This window comes from Phoca vitulina, unplaced genomic scaffold, assembly GCF_004348235.1.
Source record: "Phoca vitulina isolate PV1807 unplaced genomic scaffold, GSC_HSeal_1.0 scaffold32, whole genome shotgun sequence".
Lineage (NCBI taxonomy): Eukaryota > Metazoa > Chordata > Mammalia > Carnivora > Phocidae > Phoca > Phoca vitulina.
In genome coordinates, this window is record NW_022589735.1 from 20,733,609 (window position 1) to 20,758,982 (window position 25,374).

Consider the following 25,374-nt stretch of genomic DNA (forward strand, 5'->3'; position numbering starts at 1 on the left):
GGGGAGGGTATGTGCTCTGGTAAGCGCTGTGAATTGTGCAAGACTGTTGAATCTCAGATCTGTACCTCTGAAACAAATAATGCAATATATGTTAAGAAAGAAAAAAAGAAGAAGAAGAATGTAGCAGGAGGGGAAGAATGAAGGGGGGGAAATCGGAGGGGGAGACGAACCATGAGAGACGATGGACTCTGAAAAACAAACTGAGGGTTCTAGAGGGGAGGGGGGTGGGAGGATGGGTTAGCCTGGTGATGGGTATTGAGGAGGGCACGTTCTGCATGGAGCACTGGGTGTTATGCACAAACAATGAATCATGGAACACTACATCAAAAACTAATGATGTAATGTATGGTGATTAACATAACAATAAAAAATTTTAAAAAAAAGAAGTGCAAATTACAATGAGATACCATTACACAGCTATTTGAGTGGTTGAAATTGGGATCACTGAAACACTAAATGCTAGCAAGCATGTGGAGCCACAGTAACTCCTTCATTACTAATGATAATGCAAAACAGTACAGCCACTTTCAAAAACAGTTTGGCAGTTTTTAACAAAATTAAATATATGCTTAGTACATGATCTAGTAATCACATTGTTTGGAATTTACTCCAAAGAGTTTAAAGCCAAGGCTACACCAAAAGCTTTACACAGATGTATAGAGCAGCTTTATTCATAAATGCCACAACTTGAAGACAACCAAGATGTCCTTCAGTAGGTGAATGGATATGTAAACTCTGGTGTTTCCAGACCAGTAAATATTATTTAGCACTGAATTTAAAAAAATGAGGGAGCAAGCTATTAAAAGTCATGAGAAACCTTAAATGCATACTACTATATTAAAGAAGCCAATCTAAAAGGCTACATACTGTATCATTCCAACTCTATGACATTCAGAAAAAAGCAAAACTATGGAGACAGTTCAAAGATCATTGGTTTCCAGGGATGTGGGAAGGGCTAAATAAGCAGAGCCCAGAGGATTTTCAGGACAGTAAAAATATTCTGTATGATATCATAATGGTGGATGTATGTCATTATATGTTCATTCAAACCCATAAAACATACAACAAAAAAAGAGTGGACTGTGATGTCATAAACCTTGGACTTCGGGTGATTATTACATGTCAACATAGGTTTATCAATTGTAATGGACCACTCTGGTGGGGGATGTTGGGAATGGGGAGGTTATACATATGTGAGGACAAAGGGTGTATGGGAAATCTCTGTACTTTCTCCTTAATTTTGCTGTGAACCTTAAACTGCTCTAAAAACAATTGTCTTACCTTTAAAAAAAAAAAAAAAAAAAGCCCCATTAAATGAAGTGAAAATGCTAGAAATGTCCTGACACAGTATGAAAGAGAACAAAAGGCTCAGAGAAGGGGACATGTTAGTATATACGTAACACAAAAAAATGAAACAAACAAAAAAAGCACTAGTTGACTCTTTTCAGGGGGGCCTAGGGGAAACTCTATTTAGCAAAACAATAAAAAATGAATTGGTAGGGGTCATCAATATAGTTGAAAAATTTATAAGGACTGTCTTCTGAAGGTTTGGACTGGTACTATAAGATGCTCTTAGGAAACTGGGCTTCCTAGTAACCATTAGTATCAAAGATTCAGTGGCAGACTTTACCATCAAAGGCAAAGTACATCTAATTACCATAATGGGTAGTAAGGTGGAAATGATAACCAGGGGCCCAAGCTCTCAGGGGATTTATGTCAATCGCTAAAAGATATGGTGAGCCTAGGACCAACAGACATGGGTAACCAAGAAGAAAGAGAAAGAGAGAGAAAGAGAGAGTGTGTGTGTATGTGGATATAGATCAAGAATGTTGCTATCAATCACCTTGATTAAAAGTTATGATCACCAAAAAAAAAAAAGTTATGATCGCTTGCTCAGTTTCCACACCTGAGTCAATTTTCACATCTAGAATCCAAAGATGAAAACACCATTAAGTCCCTGAAAGAGGAAGATGTGATGCCACAACATATCTTAACAAGAGTGATTCTCTGTGTCCTTTCCCAATGGGACCTGCAACAATTCACCTCAGTACCTTCATATTCAAGAATGAAAAATATGTAGATGCTCTGGGGGAGGTTGAGGCTGAACTGATCCTGATACCAGCGATGGAAATCATTATCCTGATTCCACTCGTACAGTATGGGCATGTGGCTATCTACTGATAAATAGAGCTGTGGCTTGTGTTCAACTTGTAGAGTGGCCATGGACCCACAGACTCAGCCAATGGTCATTACTCTGGTGGAATATACACACTAAGTCTCTGATAAAACCCTAACACTGCTCCTTTGATCTGTGGAGTAAGAGCAGTCATAGTAGAAAAGGATGTCTGTATCACACTCTAATGCCCACCATAAAGCATCCATTCCAGAAGGGGTATTAAATAGTCAGGTGATCAGGATGTCTCAACAAATTACTACCAGTTGACATTTGTTCTTGACTACCCAGGGCTTATACGATGGATTCACAAACAGAATAGCCATGGTGTGAGAGATGGAAACTATTCACAGGCCTCTCTCAACAAGGATAATATAGTGTTTGACACGAAATCATTTTGTCCAATATGTCAACAAAAGAGACCCAGGCAGAGTATGTGATAAACTACCATCTCTTGAAGTGACAAACATGCTACTTTGTGGCAAGTTGATTATACTGGACCCTATTCATTCTGGAAAGCAAAGCAAATTTTCTTTATCAAGATTAGAAAAGGGAAGAGATTGCCTCCCTTAACAGTAGGGCCTTAGCATGTGTCATATCTGAGGGCTCACAGAACATCTTATTTACTGACACAGGATCCTGAAAAAATTGCCTGGGACCCCCTTTATCTTGATGGATATACAACAGTAGGCATATGACCAGAACATCACTTGGTTTTATCATGTACCACACAATTTAGAAACTGCTGGCCTCGCCGAGGGTTGGAATTACCTGAGAAGTCATCTAAGAGATGACCTTCTAGAAAGGTAGGGGATTATTCTTCAAGACACAATACAAACCTTAAAGTTACAACCATTACATGGTGCTGAGTCTCCAACCAGTATATTTGATGGGTCCCAGACCAAAGAGTGGAAGGAAAGTTCCTTGGCTTACTACTGCAACCACTGACATATGTGGACAATCTATGCTTCCCATCTCTGTCACTTCAAGCTCTGTGTGTCTAAAGCTCTTAGTTCCTAGAGAGAAATTAATCCAGCAAGGCATACAGTAGAGCCCTATTAAATGAGAAGCTTTGATTGCCACTGGGTCTCTTGGACTCCTCACACCAAAAGACCAGTAGGTAAAGGAAGGGGTTACCATCTTGATGGAGAAAATTGATGCCGATCATTATAAAGATTTAGTATTACTGTTACATAACAGAGCTGGGGTTGGGTTTTCAGCATCATTTAGTATTCCAATGACCAGCTTTATTTCAGATGTTATACCTTTTATTTTTAGTGTTTCCATTTGGCTCTTTATCATAGTTTTGAAATTTTCTGCTGAATTTTCCTATTTTTTAACTCATCATGAGCCTATTTCTTATCATTAGTATAACAGCTACTGTAAAACCTTTGACTGCCAATTCCAAAATTTGTTTCATCTCAGGAACAGTCTCCATTAGGTTGTCTTTGGTCTTGATAATGGGTCACATTTTCTTGTTTCTCCATATGCCAAGTTGTTTTTGGATTGTATCATGGACATTTTAAATATTGTGCTGTGGACATTGTATCATGGACATTTTAAATACTGTGCTGTGGACACTCTGAATTCTGTTACATAGTTCCCCAAAATGTTGATTTTTGCTATTTGTTTTATCAGGTAATTAACCTGACTAAACTAAAACTGGAAACTCTGGTAATAACTCAAATATTAGTTCAGTTTTGTTGTTGTTGCTGTTTTGTCTTTAACATGGCAGCTTAGATGGTGCTTCCCCAAACATATCTGGCTCAGGAGTTATCCAGAGAGTGTTAAAGTTTATACACAAAATTTGCAGAAAATGTGGGATTTTTTTCTTTCTGGCTCCCTTCTTTCTATGTTCTCCCCTCCATGACCAGCTGTTACAGTTGCCTCAAACTTGGTCCTCTGGTTCTTCAGGCCAAAGAAGATGCAGAATGTTCTAGGACACTTTTATATGCTCTGTATACTACATAAAGAGGGCTGCCCTTAGGCTAAGAGCTACGAAAAAGAGAAAATCCTTCCATACATACTACTATTCCCTTTACCCAAATGCTGACTGCTCTCCACAATCTTCAATCTTTTAAGTTTGCTGTAACGCCTTCAGGTAGCCACCTTCATCTGTTGTTTGTTTTTTTCCTATTATTTTCCCAGAGTATGTATTTGTCATTTGTGGGAGCGCAACCTAATATCAGCTTTTTTGGTCACAAGTGGCAGTGACTCCCATGACAAATTTTAACTGTGCGTGAACCATGACAGCAACCTGAAGGGCAGGTGACCAGAGCTCAGACTCCTCAAATGATGGGCTGGTTCAGCCCACCAGGCTATCTACTAGAATAGCAGATGTGCTAGCTAAGGCTAAGTTTGAAATGGGTGTAGTGGGAAGATTATGACTATCAGTGTGGGTCTTGGGACCAACTCTATTGGTGGGGATTAAAGCTTGTCACACCAAGTCCTCTTAGAAACGTGTCTGCAGAAATTGTGACCTACCAGATTTTTTGAAAAAGGTGTCCACTTAATGGAAAAGTAGTACGAGGTCGACTGTAATATACCCTGCTGGTTCCCTGCCCAAATACCCTCAAGTTCCATTAGCTCTGTGCATCCACCCCTCAGCCTCTGCTGTTCTGCTAAAGACGTGTCTATGACCTTTTCCAGAGGAATGCCTTCTGGTGGCAGGGACAACCATGTTGGAAGCGCTTGGGAGCTTATGACCAACTGTCCCCTCCCCACCCCAGCTTTAAAGCCAACGAGTTACTGGCGCAGAAATGAAAAAGGTCAGCTCCCTTCATGCAAGATGAAATAAAATATGAGGTATAATGTGTGCTGCAGAATCAGGCTGATGCTAGAGCTTTACCTGAGCCTGATTCCTTGCTTGTCTTTTCCCCTTCCATACCTGTTTCCTTCACTTCTTTATCAATTTCTTCTGGGAATTCTTCCCTAAGAATTCACATGCACTCAAACCCCTGGCTTGAGGTCTGTTTCTGGGAGACGTCATCCTGAAATGCTCCGTATTCAGTGTGCTGCTGTCCATAACAGGGCATGAGCACAGTAGGGTACTGAAGGTTGAGGGGGGATCTGAGGACAGGCTCACAGAGCCAGATGCCCCATGTTGGCATAATGCTCCAGATGTCAAGGTGGGACCAGCCGCACCTCAACAGATAAAAAAAGATCTGTCCACACCAGCAGATCCAGGAATCTGCCAAACTGTGGCAGAGACATCAATGGTATGAAGGATAACTCAGAGGGGAGAAGCCCTTAACCAACTGCTCACATTGCTCCAGAAGCTTCTCTCATTCAAGACACCCCTGGAAAAAAGGTGGAAAAAAGAAGGAAGCAAACCATGATGATTGAGAATTTTCCTGAAAGTTACTATGTTTTAAACCACTCATTGCCTGAGATATTAATATATAAATGTGAATATAAAATAGTCAGATCAGACTGAATGTACTAAAATGCAAGAAAGAAGTTATTTTTTTTCTCAGATTTACATCTTCAAAGCAAAGGTGAGTTCAGTTATATAAAATTCATTAATATTTTAGATTTTTGCATGTCTACATCTTAGGGTTTAAATTTTTGATCCATGTAATCTTCTCTGAGAGTATACAATTTTCAAAGTGATTCCTCCTACCTAATGAGAAAGGGGGAATTTTTATCTCATTCATAGAAGAGGAAACAAAATAACACTGAAATGGTTAAGTGACTTGCCTAACATCACACACAAACAGCTACCGTGGAACAAATATTCAAAATAATTTTCTGACCTTGAAGTCCAATTCAGTTTATTCTCAAACCTCAGAAGCAGTGTAGGACATAGTAATTGAAGCCTAGCCGAGACAGTTAATCATTTTGAGTCCCACATTTCTTTTATATTTGGAGCAGGGTCCCCACAGGGTAAAACCCACAATACTCTAACCAACTCTTGGAGCCCCATTTTATCATCTAGGTGGTTGCGGAAATATTCATGTGAAGAAATGCTTGCATCTTCAGAGAACAACTTTGAAACTCAGCCAACATACCTGAGAGTTCTGGATGTTCCAAAACTCAGTTTTCTATACATCAGAACTACCTAGAGGTTTTTAAAAATCACCAACAACTAGAACCTATATCATCCCAGAGGTTCAGATTTAGTGGATCAGAGGTAGAGTCTTGGCTTAAGTATTTTTAACATTTGCTGTAGATGATTCCCAGGCAAAGAGTAGTTTGAAAACTCTTATTCCTACCTGACTTGAAGTACCCAGTCTTCAGGTCTGGTGTCCCATTGTCCTTGTCCTTTCTTTGGCCCTGGGTCACCCTGTTTGGCTTCTGCTTCCCTTGACTCTCATGATCTTGTCTCAGAGTTCATCACAGGATTTGATTCAGTAACTCCCCAGTGAGTCTTCCTTGTCAGTGCCATACCACTTGCAACTAGACTCAGCTCCTATAACTCCTCAGTTGGTTTGTATTAACTCAGGTGCTTGGATCTCTTGGGCATGCCACCATAAAACATCCTGCTTTCTTCCTCATGTGTCAGCGACAAAAATTACTTATTTCAACTAAAATTAAGTAGCCTGTGTCATGATCATTTAACCTCTGGTTGACTAGGACTCCCAAATTCAGTGTATTTCTGATGTAGCTTTTCTACATTGTTAAATAATTTGAGGTCAATCTACATTCCAACACGTTCTTCTCCCTATTATACGGGGATACAGGGACAGCATAGTATTGCCATGAGTAACAGTCTTCCCCTTTGAATCTTACATTATAGATAAGCTCCTGAAAATCCATGAAAATGGCTTCTTGAAAATGACATCAATCTTGAATTTGTGGTTATATTTTGTCTCTTCCATTCTGATAGTTCTGGAGATTTTATTTATCAAAAAAGTAAGTAAGAATACTGTATTAACCACCCTCTGTTCCCAACATACAAAAGAATGATCAGATTTTAAAAATTCCATAATAAATAGACAACTATTTCATGGTAACTTAATGACTGTGTATCCTACAGGCCATGTCAGATAGAAGACAGGCATTCCTGGGCACGGGGCAGATAGGTCCAGTCTTCCAAACACTCATCATTCCTGACAACTTCATCTATGGACCTTTCGCACAATTTATGTTTCTCTTATTCCTATCTGCAACCAACATAGTCCCTCTATATGCGTGTAATGAAGGAACTGCTAAGCTATGCTTATAAATGAATCCCAGAGTAAATCAGAAGCCTTTGTGTATCACTGCTAGGAAGATGGCACATAAGGAGCATGAACTCTGCTGTGGATGTAGATACCAGAAAAAACACATCAATAGACCTACAACTGTAATGTCATAACTGGTGTCAAGTTTAACCTCATGATATCTCTAAGAAATTACCTCCAAAATACATTTGAACAGTTCTTCATAGAAGATTCCCTAAATGACAGGAGATAAAATACAGACTCAGAATATTTACCAAATACCTAGATTCTACATGTATTGATCAAAGTCTCAGATCTGGAAAAACTAATAGTTCTACTTAACTCAAGAAAATTTACTGAAGAGATCCACATGCACCCTTAATTTAGTCTAGATTCAAAGATGGAAAATAAAAGGAACTTCATAGATGCAGAAATCACGATCATGATCTTATCATAAGAAGCAGAGAAGTTAATTTAACGAACCTATTTCCCCTGGGAAGTCAGAAATATGATACTACTAAAATGAAGCACAGTGTTGGAAAATTTTTCAGATTTTATAAATTTCCTTAAAGGTGACTCTTCCAAAGAGGCAAATTTCATGATTACAGTTCCTGAACTGCTCATTTTTAAAGGTGCTGGCTGGACAGGTGGTCTCAGTTGTTTACTGAGTCAGAGATTCAGGCAGAGGCAATCAGGAAGAGTCACTGACATTAGGAAGGATGATGTCAGGGTATCACAAAATTCTTGGAATGGGTTATGCTTCAAGGCAGCTGTGTGACCCAGAGCCTTAGGCTATTGATTTCTGAACATACCATTTCCTACCTCCTCTTCACTAGAAATGGAAAAAAATCTCAAATCTCAAAATGTTAAAAGCCCAGTATTACATGAAATCTGAAATTGTCCCCAGTACAATTCAGTAATGCTCCCATATAATCGTACTCCTTCAAAGACAATTCGGGGTTAAGTCAGGTTCTTTATAATTTTATCCAAGACAATCCAGCCTTCACCCTGTGCCTTGTGGTGTGATAAGAATGAGTCAAAGAACTACATCTCTAGCTTGTCTGCTATAAACAGAGCTCAAGAGTCTAACAGGATGGTCATCAATAACCAGGCCACTTGACTGAAAGTTGTTTATGACTTCCTCTTTTGTACTTAACATTTACAGATCTGGAAAAACTAATAGTTCTACCTAACTAAAGAAAATTTACTGAAGAGATCCATATCTCTGAAAATTAAAACAAGGAACAAAAGAGATCCAGGGGGTTCCAATGCTACTGTTAGCACTGTTACAAGGGGGAAGAATTAAATGGGACATGGGGTCAGGAGTGTGAGGGAGGCGGCAGCATGAAGTTCAAAGGATGTCACTTCCCAACTCTATCTCCACATACAAATAAAAATGTATGATCTTGACCATCAGTCCACAAAGTCAAGAGTTAAAGAAATACAACTTTTGAAATTGCTCTACTAATACTTAGTTTCTTTTTTTATACTCCTATTACTCTGAATATCAGACATCAGTATCTTCTGAAACTACCCCCCCCATTTTTTCTGGGCTTGTTAAATTTGAGGTACCAAAGGACAAGGTGGTATGGGAGGGGACACTGGTCCTCCCTTTGTTTGTTTTGGGGGTGTCTATTTAAGTACTACTCAAGATATTTCTTGCCTTTGTCCATAGAGCACCTTCAAGTCTTTGGCTCTCTCTGCTATTTATCAAAGCAGGGGAGGCATTCTTTCCTCCCATACCATCCCCAAACCAGGGATTTCAATCATGCTCCCTCTGTAGTGTCTCATCAGCTGGTTCAAAAATATATGGTTGGTACCTTCTTGAAGTTCTGCTGTTGGCCTGAGAGCAACATGGAAGGCAGGCTCAGTGCAGAGTTGAAGAATGAATACAGAAGAGAAGGTCTTGAAAGACATTGAGAATCAACCAAAGGAGAAGGAGACATAAAGAGCAAAAGGCTTCCTAAGCAGAGAGATGAGCACAAGCAGAGGCAGGTGGGAGTAACATAGGTTGGTGTCTATGGGGGAACTGTAAGAAGTGGCAGGAGATGAAGTTGAAGGATGAAGCAAAGTCAACTCATGCGAAGCCTTAAAAGACACTTAAGGAGCTTATACTTGGTTAGCATCAGGGTACCTCAAGAATGGTGCAGACAGTGGAGAAGTAGGCTGACCACAAATGGAGAGGAGGCATGGCAAATTCAGAGGAACAGATTCCACTGCCCTGTCAACATAGCCGTGGCTATATAGCTAGAGTAGGACCTATGCAACCTTCACTTCTATATTGACAGCACTGCCCAAGAGGACAGAAAAGGAAGATTTGCATAAAGTTTTTTCTTGCTTCTACAGGGTCAATAATTATACTCATCATCAATATTTATAGTTGCCTTGCAACTCTATTTTTTATTTTATTTATTTATTTATTTATTTTTAGAGAGGGCGAGAAGTAGGGGAGGGATAGAGGAAGAGGGAGAGAGAGAATCCCAAACAGGCTCCACATCCAGTGTGGAGCCAGACGTTGGGCCTTGATCTCACAACCCTGAGATCATGACCTAAGCCAAAATCAAGAATCAGACACTTAACCGATTGAGCCACCCAGGCGCCCCTCCTTGCCACTCCATCTTAATCATGGTCTACAACAGCCTCGATAGTCTCTAAAAAGATTCCATTATATATTTCTTTACTAAATAAAAGCCACTGTGAATATATGGACTTTTTTTACTGTTAAGTAAAAAAAACTTCCATTTATAACACCATTACAATATAAGATGAAGTGAAAAAAGTTATTAGAATTTATAGAAATTGAAAACTTAAGTGATGAAGTTAGCATCTGACTGATATGAGAAAATGCAATGTTGAGAAGAATTAGGAAATCATAAAGTACGAAATCATGAAATATTTTTGTTACAAAACCTTTCAAAAGTATGGATGGATACAAATAGAAGACGTATTTATTCACCATGCAGATTTAACAAATATTACTTCTGTGACAGATGTAACTTTTGTTAAGAAATTGCTTTATAATTGCTAGATTTCTTAAGGAACTACAGCTTCCAGATATACTTGAACCCCTTTTACAGTCCTCTCCCCATTCCTAGAAGTGCTTCCTCAAGTTCATGTGTATCTTTATATTTCACATTTTTCTGCAAACACTATATAGTAAACATATATAGTGTCCATTTATTTACATATATACCATCATAATGTAGTTTACCATTTTCCTTAAAAAATGTTTTGAAAATCATCCATGGTGATACATGTAATGTTTTTTCATTATCTAAATAATTCATAATTTATTCATCCACTCCTCTATCGATGGTTTCTAATTTTTTGCTACTGCACACAATGCTGCAAAACACCCATGTGCATTTTTTTTTCAGTCCATATTCAAGACATACTCCTAGGTCTATACCAAAAATAGGAATCAGTAAAGAATTGTTGGTGCTTTGTCAATTCTACAAAAAACTGCCCAATGACTCTTTAAAATTGTTGCAAAATTCATACCCTCTAGGATAGAATATGAGACTTGATGTTTCCTCATGTTCTCATCAATGTTGATAATGTCAATCTTATTTTTTGCTAATCTGAGGGGTCACAATATATCTCAGTGATTTCAAGACACATTTCCCTCAGTACTAGTGGAGTTGAGCAACTTTACCTGTATAAATTGGTCATCCTTTCTTCTGTGAACTGCCTGTTCATGCTTTATGCCCATATTTCAATGAGTTGTTTCTCGTTGTTTCTCTTGCGTATTCTTTATCAATTGTGGATTCTACCTCTTAGTTAGGTTGTCTATTTTACAAGTATTTTCTCCAGTCTGTGGCTTGAATTTTTCATGAAAATGTTTTCATGTGGTCATATTATCTGTATTTTCCTTTATCATTTGTGTTTTTGAGACTTACAAATCCTTTACTAAGCCAATATCATTAAAAAAGTCTCATTTTTCCAGAAAAATTTTAAGTTAAAATTTTCAAATTCATGTTTTTACTTCTTTGGATTTTATTTTTATGCATAAGGTCAGGAAGAGGTCAAATTTTATTTTTCCCAAATGAATAACTAATTGTCCCAGGGGCTTTTAGTCAGTCCTTTTAGACTTTGTAGGATAGTTAGTCCTTTTGCCATTGCTCTGTAAAGGTATCCCTGCCATATGTCAAGCTCTCACATCCTTCTATATGGGCTCTGCTGTTTTATTGATCCATTGTCCTCTGTGAGCTAGTGACACTGATGATTTTTCTACATTATAAGTTGAAGGTTTTAACAAATGATTTAGCCCAAACTACCCACATCAAAATTCAGTTGTGACTAGAGTAAATATTCACTGAATTTTCTTTAGTTTTAGCATAAAGTAGAGGGACATGCATGAGCTTCAGACTCCTATAGTTGGTTAATCCTAGCTGGCCAGGGACCATCAACATGTGGTTAAATATTTTCTGCCCCCATGCCCTTATCTATAAAATGAAGAAGAAGAAAAACAATCCCTCACCAGCTTATGATCTATTATTCTGCTGATCTCTTCTCTTTCAGAGCCCTTGTCATAAGCCATAACAATTTTCCTGTGTTTATTTACTTATCTGTCCATATAAACAATAACATAGAACAGGTCTATCCATTTACCATCAGGTTCAGGACCCTACAACAGTGCTTGATAAATGACATATAGTTCATATGTTTATGTCAAATGATGAATGAATGAATAAAGTACTAGATTTAACGGAAGGAGTTTAAGGTAAAAAAAGAAAGTCTTTGTAAATTTCCTCCATACATGTTACAATTCATTATATTATTGCAGAATATATAAATAATACTAGAAAGCCTCATGATTATTCTTGCTAAGGTAACTGATAAAAATTCTACCTTCTAAATATATTGAGGGGTGAGAAATTGCAGTATGGGTTGGAATGGTCATGAAAGGCCATGTAAGGACTCTGAGCAAAAACCTGAAAAATGAGTAGGATGTAAGCCACACAGAAAGGAGCAGTGGAGATGTTACCAATAAAGGGAATAGCCAGATGACAAGCTCTCAACTGGGAATGGATACAGAATGGTTGAAATGAGGATCTAACTAAAAGATCAGTAGATATGGAAGGTATGAAGTGAAATTTATCATTTTACCCACTAAAATACCTCCTCTTTTTGCAGAAAGAAAAAGAAAGAAAGAAAGAAAGAAAGAAAGATCATTAATAGTGTACTTAAAATATTTCTTTGTGGTACGCAAATTAGGTGAGAGGTCAAAATTTTGTATTCCTCCAGGATCAGGATACATACCCAACATTAAAACCTCTTTCACTGCAATCTTAGAGAAACCAGCCCCTCTATTGGATATCCGGTACTTCCTGCTTCCTGAGAGGATGTGTTCTGAGTATTCTAACAGTGCTATCAAAGTAAAGGGATAATTGAATTTTTATTATTTTAACACTTTAATTGTCAAAGTAAAATATCACTGATTTTGAGTATCAAATTAAATTAGCTCAGGAGGGCAGAATTTCATGAAACCAAAAATTTATTTCTAAGACTAGGGCTTCCTAAACTGAGTCTGATTTTCACAAAATCCCTACTTGAGTTTAAAACTTGGATCTTTATCCACTGTAACATCAAACTAAATTTTTTTGTGTGTTTAAGATTAAGAACACTGTATATTTCATCAAAGTGAAAAAATTATATAACAAACTGTCACTGATTTAGTGACTTGTTAATATCATTAGCATTTCTATTTTTCAAGAGCCTTATGATGTTAATAAAAGATCAATTCTTGAAAAGTCCATATAACCCACATAGAACACATTTACCAATCAAATGCCACTAGAAGTCAATGAAAAAGATATAAGCAGAAAACGTCATCAGACAAGTTCTCATCTCTATACACTGACAATGTTTTCATTATCAGGCATATTTAAATAAAGTTTTTATGAGATCTATCAATTTCCTTGTTTTAGGAAATGAGGCTGAATAAAAATAAAAGCCTAATTTTAAATGTTATCCAAAAACAGTAAAGTTAGAGCCAATCCCTAATGAACAACTTTCTGGAAGCCATTTTATTATTCTCAAATTTGATCAATACCATCAGTATGCTAACCAATGGTCAAGCCAACTGATTTCATATTAGCTTCTACATTTTCACTGTAAAGCTCTCTCACAAATTTCTGATTTCCTTACATATTTATCAAACTTATTATTAATTCTGTCTATATGAACAAAGCACTTCCAACACTCAGTCCATACAAGTTGTGTCTAGAATCTTGAAAAGTGGTGTGCCAATGGACTGGTTTGGAAAGAGGATGGGAAAAGAAGGGGAGGAAAATACGTTGTATAATATATATTGCTAGAGAGAGGACTCTGTCTGAAGTGGAGATAGAACTCCCCTCATGGCTACTTTTCCTCCCCACCCTCTTATTAAGGCTCTGTGAAGGACTAGAACCCCACTCACCTGACCAAATTTCATGTTCTTTCCACTATACTAGCAAGCATTTATTATCTCTAGCTGAAGCTATCACTTGGTATTCTATTAATGTATCTAAAGTGGTCAAAGTCAGAAAATAGTTGGGAATATGGTTTAGAGATGTTTAAATAATAGAAGTATGACTTTTCCTACTCCATAATCAACAAGAGTGGAAAATCTAAAATACACTGGAACCAAATTTTCCAAGGCACTATGTGATCTTTCTTAGCACCAGAGATTCTATTCTAATTCGTTTTCTATGCCTCAACAAGTGAAATTTCAAGAACTGCACTGTACAAAACACCCAATTTTTTCATTTCAGTATTTAAAAACTTGTATAAAATACCTACTCCATGAAAATACTTAAAGTATTTCCAAAATTAACCAAAGATGAGTGACTGACCCTTGTGGACCCTAAAATTTGTTCTCTTTAGAAATCTATAGTTTTTTTAGTTTCAGTCTTGAAAGAGGTATTCAGAAATAAAGTTACATGCAATGCCTTCATTTGGCTATGGTTCGTAATTAAGCAATTTCCTATTTATTAAATCATTTTTATTTTCCAACAACTTCTAAGAATTGGTATGGATTACACACAGCAATGTTCATATAGCCTCTCTGAACACAGCAAGGATAGCAGTAACAAGACTACCCTGATTTATAGCATGTGTCCCTTTCCATGGTGTATGAACTCCCACCATGGCCACGGCCAGCTACCATAACCATGAGGTCACCATATGTGGGGTTGGAGGAGGTACTCACCACCAGGTTGCCTTAAGAGCAAGCTCCAGTACACTGTGGCCTTAGACATAGGGAGATCCGAGAGCCTACGTGACTTGTGCAAACTCACTCAACTAGTGAGAGCTTGGGGCTCAGAGCCACGTTTTCTGGATTCAAGTTCAGGAGTTGTTCCATTATAGCAAATTGACCTCAGGTGTCTTAATCCTCTCACTGCTGTATGGTGCATAAATGAAGAATTTTAAATGAAGGTACATTTTCTTCCTAAGCTATCAGATAGCAGTGCTTTACCCAGCTTTGTCTGTCTAGTCTCAGCATCCACTTTCTACCTGTTTTCCTAAGGCAAGATTTTGATTTTCTTTAAAAATTTAAACTTTAGTATAGTTTTAAAGGTCATTTTAGAACAACTTGGAAAATGAAAAAGTGACTAAGATATACTTTCTGACATATGCCTCCCTTATTACTAACAATTTATTATCCAATCCTGAAGCCTGCTAGCTCCTTCTCGACATTCAGGGTTGTGATTGTCCAATTGTCCTGCTCTGCTTATCTCTAATTAATTAACTGTTCCCTCTCTCATCTCAGGGCTTTTTCTGTTTCCTCTTAATAAGAATTATCTGAACTAATCTCAGATTAGTCTTAGTTAGCCTTTGAAAAACCTTAGTGTTGTTCGAGATCTTGCTTTCTATCAACTTAAACAAAGGGAAGGAAATGAAAAGAGGGGAGAAGAAAAAAAAAAGAATAAGCCTCAGACAAGTTCTGTCCTATGGAAGCACAAAAATTCTCATGACTTACTGGCCCCTCAGGACTGAATCAAGTAAAATGTCTATTGTGCGAGACATGTGCAAACTATTTGGGAAATCTCTTATATTCTGAAAAAGAAGACTAAGGAGGAAGCACATTCCTTATCAAATGATAAAATACATTATAAAGGACATTAACTGAAAGATCGTGGCATTGGCCAATACGAAGACAAATCAATAAAAAAGCATGGATCAGGTTTGCCAAAAAACACACAACTGAAATGCTTCCCAAAAGCATTTCCATGGACAAATACTCCTCAAAAATATGACCTTCTTTGTCCCCCTCCTAGAGACTTACAATCTGTTTTAGCATATTACACCATCTGAGAAGCACCATTCTATAGAAACCTGTCTAAACTTTCATAACCCTAAGTTTTTACCAAACTTATGTGACCATGACACTTTTTTCAAGAGAATTCCTAAAATTATCTTCCCAAGAACATGTTTGGAGTATGTTGAAATAGAGAAGCCACTAATGGATCCAAGTATGGAGGGGAATACACAATGTAAAAAAAATTTGAGAGAAGAATTGGTCAGTCAAGGACAGTAGAAAGAAAATGGATACTAGAAAAACTTCTTTTTAGGGGCCCCTAGGTGGCTCCATCAGAAGAACAAGTAACTCTTGATCTCAGGGCTTTGAGTTCGAGCCCCATATTTGGTGTAGAGATCACTTAAAAACAAAGAAAAACTGATATTTTTTAAAAATTTAAAATTAAAAAGGCAGTTCTCTACCTTATTTCTTATACCAAAATGAATTACAGGCAAATAAGAATTTAAACATGGAAACTAAAGCTTTAAAAGAAATACAACAAAGCATTAGTTACATGCTTAAAATATCAAGAAGGGAAAAACTTCCTAGAGCTAACACTGAAAAAAGACACTAAAGACAATTATCACTGAATAAAAACGTCAACTTCTGTAGAGGACACAAACATTAATAATATCAAATCAAAATGGAAAGTGGATAAAATTATGTGAATTATTTGCAATACCTATAAGGGCTCTCATATCAATAGTAAAAGGAAATACACAAAAATAGGCACCATAATATAACAGAGAATCCATAAAAGAAGAAATGCTGGTGGCATTTACATTCCAAAATGATTTTCAATCTAACTATGAATGAATGAAGTGCAAATTCAAGCAATAATGAAAAAGTATTTTTCACCTTTCAGATCAGAAAAAAATTTGGAAAAAAATTAATGATACTCAGTGTTGATGAGAGAATAGAGTAATGGGAATTCTTATTCCCTCTTGGTAAGCAATGATACAAGTTTCTGAGGGACAATTCTGCAATGTCTATAAAAAGTTAAGTATGGTTACCTTTGGACACAATTCCACATATAGAAGTGTATCTCAAAGAGTATGTGCAAAGTTGTGTGCACTTGACGATAGGTCATTGTTGATTAAATGGTGGATTTTAGATGTGATGACGAAATTTTTCTGTTGGGATGTGTCTGATTATGATTAACACTCATGAAGTACCTATGAGTATAGATATAACCAAGATGGGCAAGGCACTTGACTCATGGAACCCCTATTGTAGTGGGAAAAAATAATAACCAAATGTGAAAGAAAAATTATCAAGAGTTATAGTGATCTGCAAGTAACAGGGTAACTACTTTTACAGGGAATGGTCAGGAAGAGTGTCCCTAAATGTCACTTAAGCTAAGATCTGAGTGATCACAAATGTCATTTGGACAAGAAGGTAATGAAAAAGGAGTTTTTATTTTATCCTCAGTGTCATGGGAATCCACTGCAGACGTATTTTATAATGTAACTTTCACTCTAGAAGCATTGCTGTAACTGTTGGGTTGACCGTAGACCATATAGGGGCAGTAATGGAATCAGGGAGATATAGGTGGGCCTTCTGCTCTAGACCAGCTGAAATGCAATGAAATCTTGGACTAGGTGGCCATACTAAATATGGAGAAAAGTGAGGGGATTTGGAATATATTATAGGGGTAAAACTGATAGCGCCTGTTGACTGATGAAATACAGGAATGTGAAAAAGACAGGAATAAAAAAAAAAATCTCTAATTTTAATTTGAGCAACTAGGAAGAAGATTGTGATACTGACTCGATGGAAAGAGCGAGAAGTTTGTTGCAGGATATGAGGTATTAGTAAATAGTATGTCTGCACTGACTCGTTATATCTGAGATGGCTATTTCTATATCCAAGTAAAGACTATCAACCAGCCAAGTACGTATATGATGTCAGAATTCCAGGAGAGGTTAGGTCTGGAAAATATATTTTGGAATCACATAATTAATATTTACAGCGAGAAACCAGGCTGTGAAGAAGCAGGACAAGGCGGGGCAGAGCTCAATCTTGGCCATGCCAACATGAGAGATGGAACAAGAGTCTGAATCCTAGCTCTACAATCTTCCAGCTCTATAATTATACACACGATAGCATCTCTGCTCCTCAGTTTTATCATCTGTACAATGGAGAGAATCATAATACAAATTCCCAAGGTCTGCTGGAGGATTCACGGAAGTAACCATAATTAAAGTGCAGAGCATCATCTCCAACATACAGTAAGTGCTCAATAATTGTTTGTTATTGTACTGCAAAGATGCCCACAGTTTTCCTGAAGTATTTATAAGCAATGAAAGTATTTTTAACAGTCAATGAAAACAAAATTATATGCAAACTGAGGAAAAGAAAAACAGAGAAATACAGATGGTCCCCAACATAGGGTAAACAAATGATACATTTCTAAGCATTCTGGTTTTCACTTTCAATGCAGTCATTAATTACATGGGATGTTCAATACATTATAATAAAATAGGCTTTGTGTTAGATTATTTTTCCCATTTGTAGGCCAACATAAGTGAGTACATTTACGGTAGGTGAGGCTAAGCTATGATGTTCAGTAGGTTAGGTATCTTAAATGCATTTTCTTTTTTTTTTTTTAAGATTTATTTATTTATTTATTTGACAGAGAGAGAGAGACAGTGAGAGAGGGAACACAAGCAGGGGGAGTGGGAGAGGGAGAAGCAGGTTTCCCACTGAGCTGGGAGCCCGATGTGGGGCTCGATCCCAGGACCCTGGGATCATGACCTGAGCTGAAGACAGACGTTTAACGACTGAGCCACCCAGGCGCCCCTGCATTTTCGACTTAAGAGGTTTTCAACTTACTCTGGGTATATCAACGTATAACCCCATCATCAATTCACGAAGATCTGTAATTGTAAGTTGGTATGAAATCAGTAGTAAGCAAAAGGAAACTACTAGAAAAAAATAAAAATCAGATTGGTTTGGTTCAAACTAAAGAACTGAAGAAAATTATGAAGGACTAAATCCAAAAACAGTTCAGGGGAAAGGGACCGCAGAATGTAACCAGGAAGGATCTTAAAGTTTTCTCATCTGTGGATAGGAGAGATGCTAGATCTCTTCCACAGACCAGCCCTGCACATGACCTGTTTCGTCTCCATGACACACAGCCCACCATCTATGCCAGCCATAGCTCTCCAATTCAGGTATGAGGCTTATTTTACGTCCACTGAATTCTTTTCTAATTAAAGCATCCCTTCACTCCGCAGGCCAGAAAGTACTGTTTATTTCAAATAAAGGGAAAAATCTTCCTCCATTTTCATTTCTTCCTTAGGTCCCCGGAGGTAAAAAATCAGCACTCACAATGGGTAATTGTCTTCAAAATCTATGTGGCTTATGGCCATTCAGAAATCCAGAGTCAGAGTATTTTAAATGGTGTTAATGAGACAGGTATAATGAACTGTTCTTCGAATCAGTATTTCAACCAAAGAATGTGAAGAAGGAGCTGAATTCTCTCGCTTCTTTCATTTGTCTAAACCTTTAAGAAAAACACTGTTTTTCCTCCCTCCATTCAAGGGTAAAATAATACCCACCCCCCACCCGGAGTCACATAAGAATTGAAGAAAAGACAATAAAATTCCCTATCTGTGTAGTCACTTATCTGCAGCTGCTATACTCTACAAACAACAGCTGGGCAATTATGACTATCACCCTTGTATCCTCCAACAGTCGGAAAATCATTTGTATTTACGGTAAAGCTTTAATGCTTCTGCTATGTGTTAATTCTCTCTTCTGCTCATCATCCCTTCCCCCTTGGCTTCCCTGCTTCCCTGTTTCTCAATATAAAATTCTATCAAATGCACTCAGCATAATTTTCCCTGAGGGAAAAACAATGCTAAAGTTTATTGCCTGTACAGTTATTTTGGCAACTTCGAGAAACTTTCAGCTTGGGTTTTTCTATCAAAAATGGATTCTGAAGGCAGTTAATACAAGTCTTAATGTGTTTCTCGGAATACTGGGGATTCAATTATCACTCTTACTTTCTAACTTCTGCCTTACCTATTTCTTATAAATATTAAAGTGAATGAACACAGGGCTCTGAATTGTCTATAACCAGGGAAATTGCAAACTTAAGAATTATTTGAAAACAATCTCTATGAATTTATTCATGTGGATTTTAGATTCCTCCCACTTGAAATGGATTTTTAGTCTATGTGATCGTGTCCTTTAATCTTGAAACTGTATCCTTTACAGGTCAAATGGGACCAATCTCCTTTTTCCGTACACCTCTCCAATCATTACACTCCCTCCACACCAACTCACAAAGCTCCTGACTCCAGTGAAGGCCTGGAATATTCTGGGTTTGGGCCCATCAAGTGTAACTGATTGACTATTACAGAAACAATGGTACCCTTGCGTACCTCCTGGCATCCCCCACTCATTTCATGTACCCATTTACCTAAATACCCTTCTGTTTATACTCCCCACCAATGGAAGAAAGGAAGAGGTGGGGAGGGAGAGAAACACAAGGAAAGAGAAAGGAAAAGGAAAAGGAGAACTAGATGTTGCATGCCTTCTTATAAAATCAACAAGGAGATGGAGGAAGTGATCTACAGACATTTATTGTAATACCACACATCATTGAATCCTTACGTCAATCCTTTGGCTTTTCTTATTCACACAATACAGATAAGAAGTTCTCCAAACTGATTGCCAGAGGATTTGTGCAATATACTTAAGGTCACATACCTAGAAAGTAGAAAGCAAAAGGACCAGGGCTGAAGGTCACACTTGGTAGACTCCAAGCCCCAACCATTTTTAGTCTGTTTCTTGAGATGTTTCTGTTGCAAATGAAGTTAAGAATTCTCTCTCATCTACACAATCATCTAGGCCACAACTTTACAAGTCTGTGTGACATGGCTATCCACCAGAGGAGAAGCCAGGACTATTATCTTGGGGTCACACTGATCCAGGAACATCCCAGAACTGTCTAACTAAAATCTCGCCCAACCCTCCCCACCAACTTTACTGAGTTTTCTGCACCAGGTGAGGGAATCCCTCTTAAGAGTCAGCCATCGGTGGAGCTTGAAGGCAATGGAAGACGTGAGAATAGAGTCCGATGAACCTGAAAGTAGGAAAATCCTGTAGACACCATGAGAACCATGGAGGAGGACCCAATGAGAAAGCAAATGTTTGAATGACTGTCACAAGGAGGACACTGATGGTCGTCAACTGGTTTTAGCCATGACAAGGGCATGAGAAGAAGGTCCCAAAGCCAAGATAAGGACCAGCTGTGTTTTTTGCCTCCATCCTTTCTCCCTGCTCCCACACTGGACTAGCAGAAGTGCAGACCATTCTTCGTCATTTGCAAGACCTGAAGTCTTAACCCAAGTCTTAAACTGAACCATACTGACATTTTTAGTGGAAAATAACCAGAGTCAAGACTTCCTCAAACAGAGACAGAAAGATTCAGCCTCACATAGCTGAGAATCCAGAATGGAGAAAAATTAAACCTTGTGCTTGTACCCACGAAACTTCTGCAGGACATGATGTACTATCATCGGATACTCAGGAAAAAACAATGAAGTGGGTAGGACAGTGTTGTTGCCACTTTTCAGGTTGGACAGTTGACATTCAGAGACAGAAGATTTTGGCAGATTAACAATTAGTATATACATACACAAAAGCAAAATGAATGGAAGGAATCATACAATGAAGTCAAAGGGTTTAACAAAGGGAGGTGGAGTAGGAAATAGAAGATACAGTCAGCTTCTTTTGCTGCTTTCCATTCACTGTTTTACAAATTGCCTAACATGATCTTGAATGTCATCAGAATTATGAAAATCAAGAAGATTTGGGGAGAAAACCATTCTGCTCTTCTACCACACATTCTGTACATATTGTGTAAGAGCTGGACTTATTTATTCAGCTCATTTTGACATGACTCAAAGAAGCCAAAAGTTGTAAAACTTAGATGTGTGTAGAACACGTAACTTACTCCAGTAAGATTTTAAAAGGCAGCTGAGTGATTTTCAATTGTCTGAGAGTTTCTTTCTTCCCACCTCTTAAAATACAAAGCCATTTTTGAACATCTCCCTGATGCCAAATTCTCATTACGTGTGTTTATTTCAGTTAGTAATGAAGAATGTTCAGGAATAATCTTATGGTATGTACAGAGTTCTAGGAGAATCCGACAAAGTGTCAACTCGATCAGCAGCTTTTTCTCAAGTTACAAAGCCAAACTTAGAAAATTGCTAATGTGACACAAAAGAAGTGCAGCCTTCAGTGGGCGTGGAGCGAGCCTGCATCTCAGACACGAATTAACACCGAATCTACTCACAGACTGTGGCCTCGTGCAGCTGTCTGGAAGCCCCTGAAAGGCCATTAGAAGTCAGAAAGCAATGGGAGGCACTGAGAGTCCTCCTGTTTTCATGCCACATTCCTTTCCAGAGGCTCTCAGATTCATTCTCCCCCACATTGTATTTTTGGTAATGATCCCTCTATGGATAATACCCCTTTGAGGTCACAAAAGCAATAGAGTAATAACCATTTGGGCAATTGTCTTATTACAAATTCCCCCATGTAATTCTGCCAACAGACAGACCTGAATATCTTGCAAAATCATTTTAATAAGGAGGACTCTAACCTGCAGAGTATACCTCAGAAAGGGGCCAGGTCTTGAGGCCCCTGTGCCTTTCAGACAGTGCCAGGGTGGGGAGGAGCGCTCACCTCACAGGCTGCTACTTTCAGCTGCATTTCATTCCACTGTGCCTTGGTTTCCCTATTTGTAAAATGAGAAAACAAAGAGAGGCATCTGCCTAAGAGGAATGTGGAAGGATCATCACAGCATTTTCCCGAGCGTTGTTCCAAGATGTGACATCATCACAGGATTAATGGATGGAGAAGTTTCTGAAAATCTTAAGTTCTATATAATGGAGATAATAATAATAATAATAATATTATTATTATTATTATTATTATTATTATTATACACTGGGGCCTCCCAGATACTAGATCTTGCATGAAACAGTAACTAAAGATGAAGTTTAAGCACGGGCCCAGAAGTGGCTTTATCCAAACAGCAGTTGTCTGAAATATGACTCTTCGGGGGGTTTTCTCTCCATGACCCATGCTCCATTTCCCCTGACCTCTATATATTCTTTGCTCCTTGCAGTTTTATGGTTTCATTGATGACAGCATTCTGAGGTTGTTGGGTTTTTTTTTTCTTCCCCCCTTCCTCTAAATAATTTCTAATTTAATTATTCTACTTTTCACTTAACCTTCGTGTTTAAAGATGGGAAGAAATACAAATGCTCGCTATAGAAGTGTATGATGCTAGGTTTAAAATTATCCAATATAATTTAGATGTGGGGTGCTCATTTTACTAATGGATAACACATCATCTATCTTCTCCTCCCTTTCTTTTAATATTTAGCTCTTGCTGAATGTCAAGTTGAAAAGGTATTCAGGGAAACAAACGTCAGAGAATAGCACTTATGTAAAAGAAGACAAAGTGAAGACTTTGGGGAAAGAGACAAGAGAGGTAGCCCAGAGTCTGGAAGTAGAGAAAATAAGAATATTGAGGAACCTTTGTTCTCCAAGATGTTGCAGCAAATACAGCTTCGTCCTACATATGATTAAGGCTGAGAGGGAAATGGACTGCACTTTCGTACAGTGGAAGGTAAAGGAAAATGTAAAACAGCTTGCAAGATGCTGTGTCAGTAGTAAAATTGTTGCAACAGGATATGTTAAATGTAGAAGTCTGTATTTTTTCCTTTTCTTTCTTGAAGTCTAAACTCTAGTACTGCTCACCAAATAATAAAAGTACATACTCATTTATCTTACACTCTTTAGCAGTTCAGTAGTCTGTCATAAGAAAGACCAAGAAAAGCTGGTTGACCTGGTATGATGACAACTTTTTCTACATGATTAAAGAAACAAATACCCACTAAACATAAAACATTTCTCAGAACAGCTGGTAACTTTATAGCCCTCTGTAACTCACATCTTTTAACACGAAAACTTAGTGTCTGAAGGCTTATAAAAAACGATAAATAGGCAAAATACACAATAGTGAACATGGCCTAGTCTTGTAGCAAATCAGACCATTCAACCATAAAGTACTTTATGATCCATGGGAACAATTTGGTTTCATCCAGGCTCTCAGATTTTAGCTAAGAGCAACTGAGTGAAACCTCTAAGACTCCAATATTCTGGCTCTGAAACTTTTAAGCTTCAGTTCAAGTCCATGTAGTATTTTAACCTTAAATTGAAATCTTCAGTTACTCTCTGTTGACTATTTTCATCCTGTCAACCATCTAGTTCCTTGAAATTCTTTGTTTTCTAGCAGTCTTTTCATTAATGAAGTAAACCCCATTAAAGACTTTGCTTTTATTCTTCCCCTGTGAACATAATCCCAAATGGGGTCTTATCGGATTTCCTCATGGATGATTTCTCAAGTTTGTGACTCATTCCTGCTCTGTTTTTCAACTATCTGCTTTCCTCACAAACACTTTCTTTCCTCTGTAAGACAGACCGGTCAGCAAGAATAAGGGAGACACTTTAAGCCTCTAATGAAGAAATCAAATTAAGTCAGGTAATGGTCCAAAGTTTATCTACTTTTTTTTTTTTTTTAATTTCAACACTGAAAAGCCCAGAGGAAGGGGGGGGGGGGGGAAAGACTTGACATCTGACACAAAACTCCAACACCAAGCAAGGTAGAAGTATCGAAGGCAAAACATGGCTTAGCATTTAGTTTTAAAAGGATTATCTGGTTCTTCCATAAAGGGCAATTTTTAAACATGTAGCTGAAAAATAAGATGCTGAGGAAAGAGGGAGGAGAGTGATGACAGAGTTACTGCCTGGACACCGGAAAGTATGGAGATGGGAATTTAAGTGCCGAAATATGTCTGGACCACCCACCACCCACTCCCATCCACCAAGAATAAAGCAGCCTCTGAAGAGGACACAAAGCCCAAGATGACTAGGAGCAAAGAAGTCCATTGGGATGACTCAGATGTGAACTTGGAGGAGATAAAACAAGAGCTGCAATAGCTCCATTCAATACTTTCCATAAAAAGTTAAAAATAGAACTACCTTATGATCCAGCAATTACACTACTAGGTATTTACCCAAAGAATATAAAAACACTAATGCAAAGGGATACACGTACCCTAATGTTATAGCAGTGTTATCTACAATAGCCCAATTACGGAAATAACCCAAGTGTCCTCCATCAATAGATGAATGGATAAAGAAGATGTGGGGATGTACACACACACACACACACACACACACACAGAGGAATATTACTCAGCCATAAAAAAGAATGAAATCTTGCCATTTGCAAAGATATTGGTGGAGAGAGAGAGTATAATAGTAAAAGAAATAAGTCAGAGAGAGACAAATACCATATTTCACTCATATATGGAATTTCACAATCAAACAAGCATATGGGCGGGAGTGGAAAGAGAGGAAAACCAAGAAACAGACTCTTAACTCTAGAGAACAAACTGAAGGTTACTAGATGGGATGTGGGCAGGGGGATGGGAGAAAAAGTGATGGGGATGAAGGAGTGCACTTGTCGTGATGAGCATTGGGTATTGTATGGAAGTGGTGAATCACTAATTCTACTCCTGAAACTAATATTACACTGTAGGTTAACTGACTGGAATTTAAATAAAAACTTAAAAAAAATCCATTCGATCAGTTTGTTAACTCTAGACAAGGACAATAACCCAAAGCATCTTCAAGCTCAGGTTTCCTGACGAGTTTTTTATAACCACTCTCCTAGGCACATAGACTGA